Below are 21367 nucleotides of genomic sequence, written 5' to 3' on the forward strand. Positions count from 1 at the left end.
CACAGAGCAAGACACAGGATAACACAGCTGAACTTCACTCTGCGCCACAGATTTGTTCCAGGAAACTGGATTACACGCACGTCACTGTCAAAGGTACGGTGGGAGATGCGTATTCCCCGCCTCGGCTCCCACGTCACGTGAAATGCTGCTTGGGTCCCACCACCAGCAAAGGTGCCCTGGGGCTGCTCCCTCCATCCCCTCTGTCTAGAACGCGCTTACTCCCCACACCCAGCCTGAAAACCCTGCCCGCCACTCCACGCTCACCTGCAGCCCCCCTTAAGCTTCCCCTGGTCCTGCTTCCATCCACCGCTAAGCTCAGTAGAAGGAACCTCCCCCCACTGACTCCCCTGAAGTGACTGTTGTGTGGGTTTTGATTTGGGTGTGTGGGTTTGCCCAAAGCCAAGTCACCGGGAGCACACCCTCATTCAGTCGCTGATGTGCACCTGAGTCCAAAACTACAACTCGACACCTGCCCGGCAGAGTCCAGCTGTGTGGGGCCCATGCCTTGGGAGCCTCCCTGCAGGGACCTGAGAAAGCCAAGCAGGACTCTCGGGGTCCCTCCAAGGTAATCCAGCGCTTCCTGACACCCGCCCCCGACCCTCCCACTGAGAGTTCCTGGCACATCACCTCTGGCTCCAAAAGACCACAGTCAGCATTTCTGAGAGGCTATCGGTTGCTGAACTGAATTCCTCCTGGATCTCAATACATTTATAGAGACTTCAGAGCCTCTGGGAACTTGTTGGCCTGGCCAGGCCGGAAGACTATTCCTGATACAGGACAAAGACCCACTCATGGAGGAGAGCGCGCACTGGCCCACACTTACTGAAATTCCCTGAGGTGGCCTGAAGAGGTTCCATTTATTGAGTGCTCCAAAACTCGACACTTCAGGAAAATGAGGCCCAGAGAAACGAAATCCCTTCCCCAAAGCCAAGTTCATATTCAATTGACTTCCACTGCAGGGAGCTCGGCCAGCTGGGCACCGACTGGCCGGGAGACCTTCTGGAAGCTGTTCACCCTCTGCGGGCTTCCCCTTCCCTGACAAGGAGATGCGGTTTCCAGCCCTGTTCCTTCCCGCGGCTGCAGGGCGGGCTGTGCGTCCCAGGCTCCCACACCACTCTTCCTGTACAACCAAACAAGCCTCCTTCTGCTTCAAAGCCAGGGCCACACTCATCTGTGTCCCTTATTTTCTCTCCCTAGTCGTGTGGGGACACGGCAGGGGTGCCCCACGGCGAGGACAGGTGCTTGAGTCTGCCTGGCGGGAAGACTCCAGGGGACACCCTGTCATCGTGCTTCACCTTCTGCTGGACAACATTCCCTTCATCCACTGGCCTCATTCTTCCCATCAACCCCTGTGCCCACCTCTGCCTACTGCTTTTCCCTATTGTTCTTATTCCATTTCTTCTCAAACCTTGAACCCACTGTAACCAAAGCCTCGGTTAGACCCAGGTCCTGGCATGACTGACGGCCTCCGATCTGAGGATGGTGGGAGACTGGCAATGTCCTTCCTTCCACTAGGCATCCTGCCCCTGCCTCACCGTCCTGTCGATGAGGCTGCTGGGGTGCGGGGTGAACATATCAACGCGCCATAGATTTCCAAGTGAGGGCCCTTCTGCTCCAGGAGGCCCCCTGCAGAGACCGTTTAACCCACACAGAAAAGGGCTGAAGCTCCACAGACGGGCGCTCCGTCCTCTCCCTGGAGGCGGCTTTGTGGGGTGGACACTCCCGTGGCTTTCGTTTTAATGGTAGCCCCCTCAGCTCCAGCACAGAGTGACAGGTGTGACGGCCACCTGGTAACAGTAAGAGGTTGGGGGGAAGCCACAGTCCGCACCCTCCTCCTGCGTCTGATGAACAGGCTCATGGGGGGCTCCGTGCAGAACTCATTCCAAAATGTGGGGCAGGCGATCATGGAAGGGTGGGGCGCTGACCCGGGAGCTGCAAGCACAGACCCTACAGTCGACTTGATCTACTTCACTACAATTCACACATTTCTCTCGAGCACGTCTGTTTGAGAGACGGTGTTCCAAACAGGGGGAGGAGGGCTGGAAGGAGAAGTGACTGCAAGGCAGGTGGTCCCTGCTCTCTCGATGCTCACGACCAGTGCAAGAGACACTGAAGCAAAGCTAATGCTGACTACTGATGACCCAGAGCTCTGCTGCACGGAGGAGGGCCCGAGCCACCCCTTGTGGACCAGAGCCTCTGGCCACCATCTTACAGAACAGGTAGGCTTTGAAAGGCATCACTCCGGACAAAAGCCCAGGAAGGCACCCGACGATATGGAGCCACGATGAGCCCCAAACAAAGGCAGAGATGGACCAGATGTAGACATGTTCTATTTTTGAGCCCAAGGAAAGAGCAAGAGTGCACCGGAGGCCCATCTGGAAAGAGTGTTGAGGCCAGCTTATTAAAAATGGCAGTCTAAACTTTATGCACAGAAGTTTCCAGCAGGAACGTGAAATGATAGAGACCACTTTCGGGAGTTTCATCCTCAGATGAAGATCCAGCGTGGAATAAAGAACCATCAGGAGTCTCCCAGGGCTGAAACGCATCATCCCAGGGCCAGGGTATCACCACAGAGTGGGCAGAGGAAACCAAAGCAGGGACGCTGGGGGCCACATTGACAGTGGATGTGCCAGCCCCTGGAGGAAGTGCAGATAGTCAGCTCTCCGTCACCAGTCAGAGAAGGGACAAGGTGGGAGTGTTCCGTGCAGTGCGCCCAGCAAGGAGGGGCTCGCCTGGTGCACCATCTACACAGAAGTCAGGGAAATCGGGCAAAATTACTTCTCTGCTGAGCTGTTATTGCAGTTTGCTCAAAAACTCAACTGGAAGGAAGAAAACACCCCATGCATAAAAGACCCCATCATGTATGTATTTAAAACAGTACAAACATTGGACATTTGTGGTCCTGAAGATTCTCACCCATGAACTTTGAAACTCAATGTGAGAGAGCACTTTGAGGGCGGAGATGCCGAGTCCCCGCATTCCCTGAACACCCACAACCTCCTGAGTGCTGCGTGAACGCTGGGGAGGGGAGGAAAGTGCTGTGAGCTCCAAGCACGTCATACTCTGACTGTCACTCATGGAGCACCTGCTGCGTGCCAGGCACCTAACTTATTTCTCTTCCTTAGAACGACCTCCCGGGCTAACTAGCAACCCAACCGTATAGATGGGGGAAAGGAGTAGCCAGAGGGTGCGTACGTCGCCCAAGATCCCACAGCCAGGAACTGCCTGAGTTGACTCCCAAACCACCCGGTTTGGGTCACGTCCACATCCACGATTGTTCGCTAGGCAGGCTGGCTCCAGCACGCTGACTCCAGAAAGGGGCCGAGGGGTGACTCAGGACCTGCCGGCCGCCACCGAAGTGTCCAGCCCTGTGTGCCTGCATATCGCCCTGATCCGGAACAACCGCTGGTTCTCATGCAGCAGAATGGTCCGTCCACAGATGCCGATGGGTCAGGGGCCCGGAGGAGCTACGCTCAGCAGCACAGGACAAGGACTCTGCTCCCCCGTCATTCCACCCGTCACCCTTCACGTAAAATGTCCAGTGAAAGCCTGGAGTTCCAAGGGGCCTGTCTCCATCCACATGTCCTCATTAAATCCTTAACATTCCCATTTAGGAGCGATCAAGAGAGTTTAACTGTGGCCTCTGCAGGCGTCCAGCTGTCCTCGGCACCGAGAGCCTCTGCAGGGTCCTGTAACTCAAGGGATCCCCGCGGCAGAGACCCCACACACCACCCTCCCGGGGCTGCTCTCTCCAGCCTGGTCTGCACTGCCCCAGCTCTGCTGGCCTGGCCCCAGGGGAAGGGACACCCCCTCACCTCACTTCCCGAAGCCCCGGCCCCGGGGCCTGTGGGGCAGCCATGGGGCACATCTGCCGTCACCCTGTATTCCTTGGCTTCCCGGGGAGAAATCCAACTTCCACCTGCTTCTCACGCCGGTTTGGACCTGGGCGTGTGGTCTTGTGGGCACACACTGGCCAGAGGACACGGCTGGGCAGAAGGAGCCCCCTCGGGGCACATGCATTGCTGAGGCAGGCAGAATGGGAACGAGAAACTCCTTTTCCTCAAAGTCCCTGGCCCGCAGTGCTCTCCAGTTTCTGGAGTTCCTCAGAAAGGCCCACACGTGGCTCTTCCCTGCTGTTTCAAGTTCACTTCAAGGTGGTGCCTTCTGGAGACTAAGGCAGATGAGGAGCATCCATGGAGCGGAGAGGCCCCCTTCCCCGGGCTCGGAGGGAACGCGTGCTTCCACCGCACTTAAAGAATGTGTGCAGGTAACGGCGATCGGAATTATGTTTCCTCGCCCCGTTGTTTGATGACTCAACAATTCAGAAGCCTCAAAACCGGCTCAGGTTGCGTCACCGTGGACCGGACTGTTGCACTGGGCCATGGCAGCCCCGGGACGGACGCAGGCCGTGCCCCCTCGGGGGCCACAGACCCGGAGCGGCTGCATCCAGCCTTGGCCCCAGAAGCCGCCGGGCAGGCGCGCCGGCCCTCAGCCCACCGGAGCGGCAGGGTGCGCCGCGTGCCCAGCTCCCCGAAGCGCTGATGGGGGGACTCCGCTCCGGGCGGCTCTGTCCCCAGCGTCTCCTCGAGCACGGCGTCGGTAGCCCTCTCCACTGACGGTCCCGAGACAGAGCAGGAACCACGTGCCAACTGTGACATGACGTTTCACCTGGTGTTGTGGCCCATGTGCCAGCAAAGGACTCACCCGTGACTTAGCAGAGCCTCATATCCTGAAGGAGAAGAGCCGCTGGCAAGTTATCGTTTAACATCTGTTTACACGGCCAGCGATTTGTCTTCAGGGTCGCCTTCAGTGGGTGAAAGCACAGACACTGGGCGACGGGCCGCGCCACCATGTGCTCTGTGTTTGGTGCTAGAAAGTGACCGAAGTGATGAAAACTATGAAATGAGACACATGACCTTTAGAAAGTATATACATTGTTCAACTTATAGGGACAGAGATAGACAGAAAGCCAATCCCTGTATTTGATCACTGACTTCCCCCCCAGGTAGGATTTCCGCAAGGAGCTTGGTCATGAGCGAGACACGGATGAGGTCTGACCCTGGGAAGATTTCAACAGTCCTGGCTTCTGCCTTCCCAGAGCTTACGGTGTGGCAGGTAGGGGAGCGTGAGGAAATAAGCAATGAAGATAAAGTGTAACGAGAGGACCTATGTAATCAGTCTGTACATCAATTTAATAATAAATCATATGTGCAACAGCTTGATTAGCTCTGGATATGTCTGATTTTATCTCCCCTCTTCAACTATAGCTTCCTGAGGGTAGGACATGTCTCCTAAAGTGTATAGGATTGTTTCAAGGTCCTCACCAAGCCACCCGGACAAGGGAATATGGCAGGTTCAGAACAGACGTACCCAAGACCCTAACTGTTGGAAAGGAGCAGAGGAGAAGATATTTACCTATTTGCTCACCGAGCGTGGGTCCAACCTACACAACGCAGAGCAGACACGTCCCTGGACTCCAGTCGGTGCCCTCAGGAGCATCGGTGCAGGGGGGACAGGACGAGGGGCGCCAGCCCAGCCAGAGTGGCAGAGGGCCAGCAACACGGCCTCGGAGCGGGGAACACCTCGGGAGGAACTGCTCCCCTAGCTCCCCGGGGTGAGCCTTCTTGCACACATTTTAAATATGCATAAATTCAGGTTTGTCTCCTTTGTCCCTGTACGTGGGTACACTGATTGTTTTTACCTCAATGGCTTTTTTTGCTTATCTTAAAGGAGAAATTGGTAGGAGAAAACAAAAATGAGCAGCAACATTTGTTCATCCCTTTTGTTAACGAGCACTCTACTTGGTTGGCCCTCCTTTCTGGCATTGAACTAAAAGTAAGTGTTTGCGGGTGTTTGGATCTGGGCCCCCCGAGGACTTGTGATCAGCCTGCTCACGCCCACGCTGGACACGGTCCCAAGTTTGCACCGAGGAGTGTCCTGCCTCCAGGCCTTTCCTACAGAGATCCTCTGGTGTTCTGCTCTAAGTCTGGTCTCTAAGAACTACAGTTTCTTAATTCCCATCATCCATTGCTCCCTGTCATCCTCTGCCTCCCAGCTGTGGTCCCAGCAAGCACACCTGTCCAGGGGGACGACCTGTGTGGGCTCCTGACCCGCGGCTCAAGGAGAGCACGTGCATGCTGACAATCTGTAGAGCATAATTTTCACACGTTCATTCTTCATCTTGCAGGATATGCTCATTGACATTTACAGACACATTCATGGATTTCTTCATCCTAATGACCTCCGTGATTTACAAATAAAAGCAATGCTTTCCTCTCTTTCATAAAGAGAAGACACACTTCAAAATGCTTTATTATCACTGTACTATTAGGATGAGGGTTAATCTGCCAAGATTACACTGGTAGGTAATTGTACAGTAGAATTGTTCCTTGATACTCTGGAACCTGGGTTTTCTGTCTAGACCACTAAGTAATTTCTTATTCTGTGGTTGCAGTAATAACAATAGTACTGATAACCTTTTTTAAGGATATCATCTCTCACTGGCGATGTCAGAAACCACCACACATGAGTTCCCCTCCCTTCTACGAGCAAACACAGGACAGGGCATCCAGAGACCTGGGCCGTGGGACAAAGAGCTTCCCCCCAGGATGACCCCAGTGTTCTCACTTGTAAATCAGAGAGACTGGGTGGACAATGCCTACGGTTACGTCCAGCACTTTGCACGAGCCTGAGAACAAGCCACAGTGCGCATGCGGTGAGCCTTGGTTTGGAGATGACAGCCCAGCTGTCCCATAGCTTATACTCGGGGGTGGATGCTAGGACCCCAGGCCCCAGAGGCTCCGTCTTAGAATAGGTACCCACAAAAACAGAGACCTTCCCCGTTGTCATCCATTGGATATGTTATAAAGAAGCATATTAAAGCTTCTGGAAGGAGGACGGGGACCTTACAGCTCAGGTAGTCAGGGGGCAGGAGGGAAAGGGAGCACCATGAGCAAAATCACAGAGGTGGGAAAGAAAGAGCCTATTTGGGAACAACAAGTAGATTCTGTTGGTTAGAACAATGCACATTTATTAAGCTCTTACTGCATGTCAAGCCAGAATCAATTAAGCTGGGAACATGCAAATGAAAGAAACATACTCAGTAGGATTTTAAGGAGAGTTGATAATGACAACTAGCCAATGGAGGCACGGCAAGGAGAAGCCAAGAGTGCTCCTTAATGGAGAGGACACGCACATCGCAGACTTCCAGAGCACTCTTCTTTTCTTGCAATAAACACCCACCTACTACCAGGCGCTGGGTGGGGGGTGGGGCTCCTGAGCTGAGCTGGGTGTGGGCAGACCTGGTAGACGAGGTCTCCCTTTCCATGAAGGCCCCGCTGGGGAGGTCTGTGAGGCCCCAAGAGGGAGGCACTGCAGATCTCTGAGCCGAAGCTTCACACGGGCACGGCTGTCGGGGCCGCTGACCTGACAGCCATGTCAGTGGTGGGAGCGTGGTGCAGGGACACAGGCCATGGCTCCAAGGCGGAGAGGTCTGGCGGAGCGAACGAGAGCGCGGCGGATGGACGCTCACTCACAGGGTCCAGTGTGTCCCCCGGGGTGTGGCACCCACTGCTGGGCACACAGAGATCCCTGCAGACCCTCGGGCACATGGTGGCCTGGAGCGCTCACAGATGCAATATCAAATCACAAATGTTCCAGGAAGCTGACACTGTCCCAACATTCCTGGACTTAGCGTTTCCCATATTTGACATCAGATTTGATACTTCATTATTTTTTTCCTTAAAGCACAATAAATCCTGATTTTAAGTGCTCCCAGAAGACAATAAATGCATATAAGCTGGCCACATTTATCCAAGGGGGAAAGAAAGCAAAGCAGAAAGAAGCAATGCCTTCCTTTTTCCTCTTGGCATCTGTCTGTTTCCAGATGGGATCCCTGAGCAACCAGTTCTCAAACCCTCAGTCCCTGATTTCGATGCCGGCAGCGTGGCCGGAGTGTCCCCTGACCAAGAATGGGAGCAGCACACAGCCCGGGCAGCATCTGCCCATTCTGTGCTCATCCCTGTCAAAACAGGGCTGTCAGCCGCCGAATCCGGGGGCCTGCATTAGCCCTAATGTCTTCAAACTCTAAACCAGCAGCGGTTTCTCAAAACTGCTTACATGGCAGTTAATTCACACATGCCATTAATTTTTTCCCATTAAGGAAAAAAAGAACCATCAATTTTAGGGGAAAAAAATCTAAAAACTCTACTTTTCTCCCTTTTAAAAAGCATTGTCCTTTTTTTTTTCTTTCATAAATAATAAGCCTAATCAATTATCTTCTCTTTATCTGCAAGTAAAGTGTCCCTTTCAGGGTGAATGTTGTCATATTTTTAAGTGTTTGCTTTTAAGTTGTCAGCTCGCTAGACATCTTCCCCACGGATCCTCCGACAGTAGATTTGTGATCCTAAATGTCCTGAGGCAGCACCCCGGGCCTGGTCAGGTGAGGTGGGAGATGTGGGGCGGTGACGGAATGTGGTCCGGGATGGCTGGCCCGCCCTGGACGGAAACCATGGCTGGCGGACCTGCTTCACATCCATCCGATTCTGTGACTCAACAGGGAGCGGAAGGTGATTTTTTTTCATAGAAACCAGAAAAACAATCCAAAATCAGCAAATCAGGGGATATAATGAGGAAACTGTATCAAGTTCTGGTGAGATTTCTTGCAACTTTCCTTAGCCAAAATTTGTGAGATGGAATGCATTATGTTGGTCAGGATGCGGGCCACCGAAAGAGAATTACCATATTTCCTTGATTCTAAGGTGCCATCCATTATAAGATGCACCATCTACTTATTAACAGCTTTTCAGGGGGAAAAAAGACCGTGTTAAAAGCAACCATCAATTATAAGCTGAATTCAGATTTCAGAAATGCTCACAGGTGAAAAATATCCATCTTAGAATCAAGAAATATGGTATTTTAATTCAAAGGTCATCATCAATTCATCATTTTAAAGGACTTAAGCAAAATGGACCCACTGGAAGAGAGGTCATCCCGCGCAAACAATGGCAGGGCCATGTTGGAAATGGAAAGCATAAATATTTGTCAGTGAAGCCGAGGAAAATGGATGATTCCAGAGAAGGAAGCTGGGAACATTTTCAATTCTGTTTCTCAAATACTAAGATTTATCTCTAGCATATAACTTACTATTAACAGCCACGATTATAAAACGTGAAAGCACATAGCAGACACTCGAGAAATGAGAAGAAACAGGATCCGTGTTCCTGGCTATTTCCCGTCAGCACCTGACGCACACGAGGTGGTGATCAGTGAGTGTGGAACCAAGGTTGTTCTGTTGAGAGAACGACAAAGTCAAGGGTTACCGTAGCCACCAAGTCTGGTGATCTTACATCCTAGGGATTTAGGGTTGGCTCCTTCACGCCCTAACCGGACCCTGGGCCCCCTCTCCTCTGTGTGGCAGCCCCCGTCGGCCCCGCCCCGCCTGTGCCCCGCCTCATGCTTCCTCTGAAGCCAGAGACATTGGGCGTTGGGCAGTTTCTGAACCTCCATAAATCTCCTCAAAATAGAGCAACTTGCATAGCCAAACAGGAAACCCTCCGAGGACAGCTTCAACGAAGCTGGGTAACAAGCGGTCCCCATGAACCCCAACATGTGACCGACGGGGTGATGCTAAGGCAGGGACGGCTGCCGCGGCAGGTGCAATGAGCAGGCAGCTTGGAGAGGCACAGGGACCTCTGACAGCCAGGGGCTCACCCTGACGGGAAGGTGTCGTAGGTGGGCATCTGAGGGCAGCAACCCCCTCCAGGGGGACAGTGCCAGAGGCCTGGGCAGCTGGGCCCAGGAGCGAAGGCTGGGAGCTGCGTCAGCAGACCCGAGGAGGGAGACGAGAGAGCCACCGGCCGAGGAGAAGCGTTGGGGTCCACGTGGAGCGGAAGAACCAAGGCAGATATCTGAGCCTCCTTTGGAACCTGCTCCAAACAAACCCACACACGCACATATGTATACATAATCTCCAGAAGCGGACAGACGGTACTACGAAGAAATTACTGTTGATCAGTTCAGCCATGGTCATGTGTTAATGGTTTTGTTTTTTCATGTTTACAAGTTTCCTTATCTGACAGTCCCACTAAAACAGGATGAAATGATAAGATATCTGGGATTTGCTGCAAAATGATCCGCAGGAGCAGTGAGGTAGGAAACGGTGTAAATGCAGTGGGATTAGTCGTGCTGATAATTCTGAAGCTGGTTGTGGGTTCTGCACTTGGGAGTTCAATTTGCTATTCTTTTGTGTATGTTTAGAATTTTCCAAACAAAAATTTAAAAAGTAAACCACAATTTTAGCCCTATTATACGTCTACCGAAAACAGTTAACTGCCTGCAGTCCCCCAACCACCCTGCGTGCCACACAAGGCTGCACCTGTCATGTGTCCCCAGCCCCACCTCAGGCCATCCCTGCCTTGCCCTTTATGCCCCTCCAGGGCCACTCTCACTCCACGGGACCAACGTCCAGTGCCACGCTGACGTCCACGCTGCTGGCCATGCCATTCCTGTGGCCGAAAACATGGCACCAGCATGAACCCTTCCTTCTACCCAGGCTGCAACCACCCTTGCCCGCACCCTGGGCTGCCTGCACCCCTGTGCCCGCCACACACCCCTCTTCCCGATGCCGTGGGCAGCACGCCCAGCGACTCAGGGACATGAGCCCTCTGCTCATTTCCTCATGTCTGCACCGAGTAGAGTTATCCACAAACTTCATTGCCCGATTCCTGTGCATTGGCGGAGACGGGCTTTCGGGGAAGTCCTTTCCAACCAGCACAGACACTGGTTGCACACTTTGGGACGCTGACAGTTCTGATGGGAGTTGAATTGGTAAAGAACTGAGGGTAAAAACAGCTTCAAAAAGCCCCACAAGTGCTTCTCTCTTTTTGTGCAGTAGTTCCACGCTTCAGGATGTATTCAATGGGAATTACTGGGAATTCACAGAAAGACTTCTATAAGAGAATATTGAGTAATAGAAAGCATCCTACAGCTCCATCTGTAAAAACTCATTCATACAATGGAATATTAGGCAGCCATTCATAGCCCTGTCTCAATGGCATATTTAGTGACATGAGAAATGCTGGAGATTTATTTAAAGATTTATTATTAAGCAAAAACATTAGGTTGTGAATCAGTACATTCAATAACAACACAACTGAACTATAAAAATACTCACCCGGAAAAATACTGGAAGAAAATACACCTAAATATTCAGTTTTATCCTGAGGTTGTAAGACTAGAGGATTTTATAAATCAATAAACCATATATATTTTGAGCAGCTTTAGAGTTACAGAAAAACTGAGCTGAAGTTACAGCGAACTCCCATAGACCCTCTGACCCCCATCCCACAGTCCTCCCATTAGTGTGTACCTCTGTTTCGATTGATGACCCAATATCGATACATCATTACTAACTAAAGTCCATGGTTTATATTAGAGTTCACTCTTTGCATCATGCATTCCATGGACTTTGCCAAATGCCTAATGTCGTGTATCCACCATCACAGTGTTGTACAGAACAGTTTCACTGCCCCACAAATCCCCCGTGGCCCACCTACTCATCCCTCCCCAGGCCTGGACCCTTGATCTTATTACCACTGATCTCTCAACCATCTCCATAGCTTTGTCTATTCCAGAATGTCATATAGTTGGAATCATACGGTATGTGACCTATTCAGATTGGCCTCTTTCACTGAGCAATATGGCTTTAATGGTCCTCTATGTATTTTTGTGGCTTGACAGCTCACTTCTTTCTATTGTTGAATAATATTTCCTTGTATGGATTTATCACAGTTTGTTTGTCCATTTGCCTATCGAAGGACATTTCTTCCTTCAATTTTTGCTCCTACTTTTTGGCAGTTATGAATAAAGCTGCTATAAACATCCACATGTGGACCTAAGCTTTCAACTCCTTTGGGTAAATGCTAAGGAGTGTGACTGCTGGATCTTATTATGGTAAGAGTGTGCTCAGCTTTGCAGGAAACCACAAAACTGTGTTCCAAAGGAGCTGTGGCATTTTGCATTCCCACCAGCAATGAATGAAAATCCCAGTTGCTCCATGTCCTCACCAGCATTTGGTATTGTCAGGGTTCTGGATTTTGGCCATTCTGATAGGTGTGTGAACCATTGGATCAGTGGTTTGATGTCTGCCGTTATTTTTTTTTTTAATTCTCAGCCATCATTGTTTCAAATATTTCTTCTATTCCTTCCTCTCTTTTTCTCCTTCTGCTATCCTCATTACACACATTTCATACTTTTTGTAATTGTCCCATAGTTCTTTCATATTATTTTTCTCTTTGCATTTCAGTTTGAAAAGTCTCTATTAACATATCTTCTGCCTCACTGGTTCTTCCCTCAGCTGTGTCCAGTGCACCAATGAACCCATCCAAGGCATTCTTTATTTCTGTTACAGTGTTTTTTATTTCTAATATTTCCTTCTGATTCTTTCTGAGAGTACCCACCTCTGTTCATATTACCTATCTGTTCTTGCATGTTATCTGCTTTATCCATTAGAGCCCTTAGCATGTTAATCATAGTTATTTTAAATTTCTGGCCTGATAATTCCGAAATCTCCACCATATCTGTGTCTGGTTCTGAGGGTTGGCTTGCCTCTTCAAACTGACTTTGAGCATGCCTTCCGATTTTTCTTGAAAGTGGACATGATGCGTCAGGTAAGTGGAACTGAGGTAGATAGGCCTTTGGTGTGAGGGTTTTGTTGATCTGGCCAGGAGTTAGACTGTCTTTATCATGCACTGAAGCTGTGGGTTCAGAGGCTAAATGTTTCCCCAGTGTCCTTGTTCCTGTCTCCCCTGTTGTCATTAGGTTTCCTTAGAGATTCCTTCTTAAATAGGGCTGAGACTTGCAGTTCTGTGAGACATAATCTTCTGTTTTTATATAGGAGTCCCACTGATGTGGTGGTAAGATGTTAGGGATGGGAGAACATTCTGGAATCCCAAGAATAGGTCTCAGTCTTTTATTGGGTTTATGCTCCTGAGCTGTGACCTTCATAAGTGAGACTCCTGAGTCTTTCCCTCACCCCTAGGTGGGACAGGAAGGCTAGCATGGCCTAGAGTTTTCAACAAACTCAGTTCTGCGAGTTCCAAGAACAACCCTCCTATCACTAACATGCTTTCTTAGACCATTACATACAATCTTTCAGAGAGTTTTTCTTTCCTCCCCCCTCTCTGTACACACAGGCATTAAGATCTAACACAGTCCACAGTCCCAACAGGTAAGCTTTAACACTGTGCCAAACGGCACATTTCCTTGGGTTTTCCCATCTGCTGAAGGGAAGCCGAGAGTCTCCATGAGGAACAAGGGAAGTTTGTCCAGCAGAAGCACCAGACTATATCAACTGAAGTTCACCGAGAGCTCTACCCTCTCACCTATGGGTTACGGTCCTTCTCAGTGCAAGGAGGATACAGGGCAGCATGCAGATTTCCCGCTAATTCTCCCCACCTGAATTGAAGGAGGCACCATGAGGTGCATGCCAGGATGGAGCATGCTTTCTCTTTCACTTAACTTCTTAGCTTGCTTGCCGTTGGACTGTATTAGATCTATTCCTGTGGTCTTTGTCTTAGTCAGTTTGGGCTGGTATAACAAAGCCCCACAGACTGGGTGGCTTAGAAAAAACAGACATTTATTTCTCACAGTTCTGGAGGCTGGAAGTCTGCGATGAGGGCCCACGGGGCCAGGCTCTGGTGAGAGCCCTCTTCTGGGCTTCAGGCCAATGACCTTTCACTGTGTCCTCATGTGGCAGAAACGTCTCTTCTGGAAGGGCACTCATCCCATTCCTGGGGGCTCCGCTTTCACGACCGAACCACCTCCCAAAGGCTCACCTCCTAACCCTCATGCTGGGGTTAAGGTTCAGCATGGGAATCTGGGGGGACACAGACATCTGTCCACTGCGTCTTCTGTTCCTACGATGCTGTGAGCTAGCCTGGTAGAGCCAAAGGCCTAGAAAAGTTACCTGTTAAGTCACCACCAAGTTATCATCTAATAAAAGATCCAAATACACTCTACTCGTTGCAAAGTGATTGCTTGTTTGCTGTCTCATGCGAGCCTCCCAGTTCTGCAGCACTGAGCCAGGACTAGCACGGACACAGATTCCTGACACCCGAGGCGCAAGGGTGAGGGGTTTGCCTAAGGTCACTAAGCAGTAATTAGTGGACTGAAGTTTAGGACCCTCGATTCCAAACCTCTGCTTGATAAACTACCACACGAACCACACTAACACGGCATAAAGTAAATTTGGTTCGCTTTGGGCTTCACCCAAGGAAATTGACTACTGAAAACACCAGGTGGGCCTCAGCCTAACACTTCTATCTTGCTAAAATGACCCAATTTTTTTGGAACCCAACAGATAATCAGGGCAGTCTGTTTCTCCCACTGTGATACATTTTTTGGGTCAGGGAAGGAGAGAAGTCATTTAGTGTTGTTAAATATCCAGATGGCACCGTATAACTCATCTCCAACCATTTCTATTTTAAACTTGGGGAAAATATCTTGGCAAAGAAACATCAATCCTATTGGCAGACAAAGTGATTGATTCCTTAGTATGTCAAAACTCTTCTTTGACATTGACATTATTGTTTTTATTATGGGGAATGGACATGTTACTTAAAGTCACTTGTCTGTTTCCCATGTCCTCAGCTTCCCCGGGGACCTGGCCAGGAGAGCTTCATCACTACACACACTAGATGTAAGACGTGGGGCCACAATACTTTTTTTTGGGGGGGGAGGAAGAAGGAGAGAGAAAATTTTAAAAAGGCTCCACGTCCAGCACACGAGCCCGACATGGGGCTCGATCCCACGACCCTGAGATCATGACCTGAGCCTAAATCAAGAGCCAGACACTAAACTGACTGAGCCCCCCAGGTGCTGGATAGACACTTTAAAAATCAGAAGGTAAGAAGTGAACATTTAGGAAATGTTTTGATATATAAAATTAATATATTCATGGTTGTACCAGTGAAGTCATACATACAACTTTGATGACTTATATTTTAATCGAAGTCGTGCTGCATTCTGGAGGACAGCGTCTCTGTAATGCTTCCGAGGAATAAGCAGAGGGCTTCTCCATCACACACGTCTGTCCCCACGAGTGACGGGGACGCACGCCCTTCTCACCCCAGTGCCCGGGAAACTTGGCTCTCCTGGCTGAGGCCCTCCTGCCCCGCACATGGACCCCAACAAGCGAGCGTTGCACCATGAGCTACACAGGCCTTCTGGGAAGTCCTGCTTGCTCGTTCCTGCAATTGCGTTTCCATGGGTTGAACAAGGCGGGGAGCGGCGGGTGGGTGGATGGCGATCTGGGGAGAGAAATCCTGATGTAACAAGATGATTAGCTCCGAGTCACTGTGGGGCTTCTAAGGAGACCTTTGAAGTCAGCACTGAGGTTGTTCCCCGTGCTGCTGGGAGGCTCAGAATGAGCACAGCGCTACCCTCCCCTAACTACGCGTTAACTGAGGGCAAGAACTCAGGGGACACCGGCCCTGCTGGACACTCCAGGGAGACAAAAACTAAGACAAGTCACATGCTATGATCTGAAAGATAGCGATGGTGATGGGCCACCAGTGAGCAGTGGTCCCGAGAATCCGGTCCTGGCTCCTGGGACACATGCCCTAACTGCTCCTACAGGCTGCGAGCAAAAACTCCCACCTAGTGCAGCTGCTTTGCACGCGAGGACTCTAGCACGGGCCCCTGGACTGTACATTCTGAAGCCAAAAACTGCAGCATGCTTGCCCCAGAATGCCCCAGATGTACCACGAGACACAAGATTGTGGTGCTGGCCCGTGCGCCAATGCGGGAACGTGGTCCGTGCTCTGGAGAGCACCGAGGAAGAAACGCTCCACACCCTCCTGACTTTGTCTAGGCAAAGCCACGGACGATCTGGCGGGGACAATCCTCCATTTGCTGTAGACAAGTCCATCCAGCATCCCACCCCGTTCTCAGGAACCAGTTCTCCCACCATCGCAAGTCACCTCCCCAAACCCAGTGCTGGACAGCTCTGTGTACACTGGTGCTGGAGGAAACCAAAGCACCCAGGCTTCACGTAGTCACATACGGGAGGATCGTGTGTGTGTGTGTGTGTGTGTGTGTGTGTGTGTGTGTGTGTGTGACTCCGGAAAGTCAGTGTTGTCCGAGTGCAAAGGGAACGTGTGTGATGACAGGCACGGCAAGCTCCAGAGCCAGACCCACATCCTGCTCTGAGGGGTGCACCTGCCCCTTCAGCCCAGCCGGCCACATCGATGACCGCGCCAGTGACGGGGCTTGTCACCAACCCCAGCCCTGAGCCACCTGCCTCTGTCAGTCCCTTCTTCCACAAAAGTAAGGTTTAAATTATACTTTACAACTTTGTTGGTATAATGACAAATATATTAAATATTATCAGTTTAAAACATCTTCAATGTAAAAGTTCATCTTCCAACTTTTGCCCTTGGAAACAAGTACATTAAAGAAAGTAAATCATCACCTAAAAACACACAAAAACCTTACACAGTAGAGCTTGAAACTAAACCACCAATCGAACTGGAAAAAATTAAAACTCTAGAAACGGACAGGATGCGGCCCACATGTAGCCCCGAGCCTCCCAGCTGCCCGGTGCCCAGCTGCGCTCAGCCCTGTCCACCGCTGTGGATCCCTCCCTGGCCACCTCGCGAGCCCCCTCTCCCCACGGGGCTCTCTGCGCTGGGACTGCTCCTCCGGCCAGACACCTGCCTACTTCCTCGCCTGTCCCTCCTGTTCCACTGGGCTGGGACCAATAAAACCAGGGAGAAACGCCTGAGCTGCTCTCTCCAGCCCTCGAGCCCGGCCAAGACTCCACCTCTGGCCTGAAGGAGGTGACTCACAGCCCAGCAGAGCCTCGGGTCCCGAGTGGCCCCCCCGGCCGGGGCGGAGCACCTTAGCATGCCGCCTCGCCTGCAGCATGCCCATTTTCCCCTCTCCACGGCTCAGGAGTTAAGCAGGCCAGAAGCGCTAGTTTATTGATCACATTCTGAGCCACAAGCCCCGGCCCCACGATGTTTCTGCAGCCTTGCGGGAGGCATCCAGCAGATGCTGGGGGTGAACTTCTGATCAGCAGCCACTGCGGCTCCCTGCCGCCCTCATCCTGGCTGCCCGCTCCACGCCGAGACCATGCGGTCAGCAGGTACGCGAGACCTACCCCTGGCTTCTTCCTTTTTGCCTGGACTCTGCAGCCAAAGACTTCCGGCAGACAAGCATCCACTCTGATGGCCCGATCCTCGGAGCTCCAGGTTCTGGGAACCTGGGACCACCTCACCGACACAAGACACGACCTCTGCCTTCCCTCCCTTCTAGAGGTGCTGTGTCTTGTCTCCTTGTCCCCATCAGAGCCTTCACCACCTCCACCTGTGCCTCTCCCTTCTTCCTCCTGCAGCTATTTGAGACCCTGCAGGCCCCTTCCCTCACACCCCCCACATCTGTCTGGGAATGCAAGCCCAGGGCCCCCATCTGGCACGAGGGAGGGGGCGGCTACACGACATCCCGAGTGATCTGGCGTGAGCCCGGTGCTGCCCCTTGCAGGGCACCCGTCTGCTGTGTTCAGGGCGGGATGGAGCTGGAGCTCCCCGCCCCGTGCTTGGGCAGCCTGGGGCTGCCCCTCTCCCCCCAGCACAGCTCCCTCCTGGCCCTCACCCAGACCCTCACTGTGCAGTGCTGGGCTCGGCTAGGCAGGTGTACGCTGGTGATGCCCCTTTCTAAGCTTTATTCCTGGACTCATGGGTAATTTTGAGGCCTAACTCCCCAGAAGGGCTCTCCTTCTCCTGCCGCACCCGTGAAATCCTGCGGCTCCACTCACAGAGCAGGTGTCAGCCCATTCTGCCGAGGACATGAGCATCACTCCCGAGCTTCTCTGGGCCTATTTCACGGAAGGGCGCAGAACAAGGTGTGTGTGTGCAAAGACAGTAAGATGGCTGTTACTGTTGGCAAGCTTTGGAAACGACCTGACAACTCTGACCCCGAAGCCCTGGGACTCAGGGTTCTGCCCTGACAGGTGCTCCCAGCAGCACTCGGGATCCTCTGGGTGGCCCCCAGCCGCCTGGTGGTGTTCCCGCAGTCTTGCTCACGCCAATTCACTCCGGGCTCCCTCCCCCGCTGATCTGAGAGCGGTGTGCTGGAACCGTCCTTACTCCACCAAGTCAGCCTGGGGCTGAGGGAGCCAAGGCCCCAAGGACTGAACGGACACCTCAGTTCTGGTGGCCACATGGGGACCTGTGGGCCGGGACCACGTCCCCGAGGAGGGCCCCCGTGCCATGCGCCCCCACAGAAGCTTTAAAGCAAAGCAGGTGCTGACAGGCCCAGCTGAGCCCGGGAGACACACACCTGCGGACACAGGCCGAGGCAGGTAAAGCATGTCCTGCTGACTCAGCTCCCAGGCATCCGGCCAGGGTGGCCTTTCCATAGAAGTTCACTCAATAAATTGTCCCATCTTCGTTATGACGTTGCTGTGCATGAAGGCCACGGTCAAAAATAAAAACTCCCCATGGCCAGATGCCAGGCCTGGTCACACCCATTAGGCACGTGGATCGCCTGAGCCGCCTGCCTGTTTGCACCCACCCCTGCAGTGTGCCTACGGCTGCTCCCGCAGGTCTGGGGGCGGGGCAGGGGGCCGGGAAGGCCGGGGCTGGCGGGAGGAGAGGGGAGGTGTGACGAGCCCGCCATGCTCCCACCCGGCAGGCCAGGGTCCTCGGGGTGAGACCCGTCCCCCTGGGTGGCATTCTTCCCAACGAGGCTTCCCGAACCCAGTGCATTTGCTACAACAGGGCGTGTAGGACAAGGTGCATGTTCAGGAAAACAATTACAAAGCAGTAAATCCACGGATGGGGAGCCGATTCTCATTTCATACTGCACGTTTACTTATATTTGCAAAAGACAAAACCGAACAAAACTCCTCCTGATCCAAGGAAAATGTAGTAGAGCTCTCAACCAGAAACATGAAAAGAAACCCCTTCTTTGCACGAACCTGGAAGAGGACTCTGTCCTCCGCTGTCTGGTCAGCAGGGTCACGTGGCAGGACGCTGGTCGTGCTGCCCCCGGGTGCCCTGTGAGCGGTCAGCGGCATGCGGTGCCCTGTGAGCCATCAACCAGCCGTCAGGCTGGCTTCCTCGGGCCGCGTCCTGCCCTGCAGGCCTCTGCCCGGTCCCTGCGGAGCGTGGGTGGGCCTTCGCTCCCCGGCCCTGCTCGCGCGCCCCTTCCTGCTTCCCGTCATCCTGCTTCGGTCAGTGCAGGTGGCGCTCGCCCATCACTCCCCACAGGGTGGACGATGCATCCCCACGACCTGTGAAGCCGAGGCGGACCGTGGGCTCGGGGTTTACAGGTCAGGAGTGGTGAACAGAGGTATCCACACCATGCCAGGGCCCCAGAGCTATAAGCACCTGGAAATCATTAGAAATAATGAAACACAACCAATAGCGATCACCCAGCGGGCAGAGCAAAAACAGGCCTTCTGAACAGCTTCCCCTCGCAGGCAGACAGGGGCCGGTGGCCGGTGGGCCTCCCTGGGTCATCGTCGTCCATCTCTCCCCAGCCCACGGGACCGCCTCTCTTACCTTCCTGCGGCCTGACCCCTGCCCCCGGGCTGTTGCAGTGGGAGCTCAGGGTCTGCTTTGCCCCCGGCACGGCCTCTCTGGGGTCTCAGAGTCACGCGCCCCCCAAGTCCTCTCCGTGCTGGTTCTCAGGGAGCACCTGTCTGGCCGCCCCTGTCTTCTGGGGCCGGGCACTATGGCCTCTGATCCCTTTTCCTAAAGCTTGGCGTGGGGAGGAGTGGGCTCCATCGCCTCGTGCCCAGCGGCCAGCAGCGGAAACAGGACAAACTGCAGCCTGGAGGAGGAAGGCTGTTTCCCCATCGACTGAGTAGCACAGGAAGGCTGCCCAGGACTAGGGGGACCCCAACTCCCACACTGCGGCCTCGGGGGCGGGCTCCGCCCTCGCGCTCCGCTGTCGGCCCTCTGCCTCGAGCCGACCTTCTCATCAGGAGAAACAGACCCTCGGTCACAGGACTTGTCCCTCAATCGTACGGTCTAGGCCCGGCACCAGGCAGCCGAGAGGAGTACATGGCGTCCCGGCGTGGGTAGCGCAGGAAGAAGGACAAAAAGGCGGCTGCAGGCAGCTGCTCGCCCACCTTCAGGCCCAGGCTCTGCGCCAACACTTTCTAAGGCGGGAGGGCGCGGCCCGTGGAGCCCTCCACCCCCAGGCCCAGGCAGCGACCGTCTGAACATCGTGTCCTCCAGAACTCACCGGGAGCCCCAACATGACGGCTTCAAGACACAGGGCCTCTGGGGGCTGACCGGGTCCTGGGGGGCCCCCGAGAATGAGGGACGCACAGAGCCCCCTCGCCCCTGCCACCATGTGGGGCCACAGCAAGAGGACAGTTCTGCAGACCCCAACCATGCAGACGCCCCGATCTGGGACCTCCAGCCTCAGAACCAGTAAGCGTCTGCTGTCCATAAGCCCCCTGGCCGGGGCATTTTGTCACAGCCGCTCCCTGGCCTGCAACAGGTACCCCAGCCCCAAGGCGGCCCGAGCGGCAGCCCCTTGTCCTGAGCAGGAGGCCCTTGTTTCGGCTGCTGTCTAATCACCAGTGTCCTTGATTTCTGGACAGAGGGAAGGGGCGGGAGACGCTGCCGGTGTGCCCAGCGCCCGACGGCCAGGGCGGCACAGGAAGCGGGCCGAGCCAGCGCCCACGTCCACGCGTCCCTCCCCTGCTCCCCCCCACCCCTCACCTGCGGACCCACCTCTCACATGGAGCTCTTCCCCTCTGCGGGCCATGTTCTTGAATAATCTCTAAATGCTGGAAATACGTCCTTGCCTTATCCCCTCGGAGAAAGTGCACAGAACACCACCAACAGAACGAAGCCTCCAGGCCGCCTTACGCGACCCTGCCCCCCGTCTGTGAAATGTTGGCTTTCTTTGGGTTGTTGAGCACCTCCAGTATTTCACGCCACCTCGGCTGAGACTCCAGCACCGTGAGAACATCACCGCCGTGGGGGTCAGGTGCCCCAAGCGGAGTCGGCCTCGGGGCCTCCGCCACCCCCATCGCCCGCTCAGAAGGGCATGCTGCAGTCACCGTCTTAAGTTCCTGCCATAGTCTATGAGCTTGTGTTTGTGAGTGACATTGGTGGGACACAGAGGCGGAGAGCCCCAGCTCACCTGTGGAGCCCCCTACACGGTCTGCCTGCCTCCCTGGGACGAGTCCTTGACCACCAGCTACCCCGCCCCCCCCACTCCGGTGACCACCGTCACCCCGTCCGACACAGGTGCATCTCTGGGCACACCTCTTGGGTATCCCCTGCCCTTGCTGACGTGCCCGACGAGTGCCAGGTCAGCCCTGTCTTGTCACCCCTCATCCAGG

The 21367-nt window shown here is 53.5% G+C and overlaps 1 long non-coding RNA gene across 1 annotated transcript in view; it reads right to left on the minus strand.

Moving 5' to 3' along the window:
- Window positions 1–7653: 7653 nt before the first annotated feature.
- LOC118524087 (uncharacterized) overlaps window positions 7654–21367 on the minus strand; it is a 112278-nt gene continuing 98564 nt past the window's right edge. The window contains exons 12-13 of the long non-coding RNA XR_013441559.1: window positions 9145–9289; window positions 7654–8543 (exon numbers count right to left, since the gene is read on the minus strand). This is a non-coding gene — a long non-coding RNA (uncharacterized LOC118524087). The remainder of the gene's footprint in view (window positions 8544–9144; window positions 9290–21367) is intronic.

The sequence above is a fragment of the Halichoerus grypus genome, chromosome 10, assembly GCF_964656455.1.
Source record: "Halichoerus grypus chromosome 10, mHalGry1.hap1.1, whole genome shotgun sequence".
NCBI classification, from domain to species: domain Eukaryota; kingdom Metazoa; phylum Chordata; class Mammalia; order Carnivora; family Phocidae; genus Halichoerus; species Halichoerus grypus.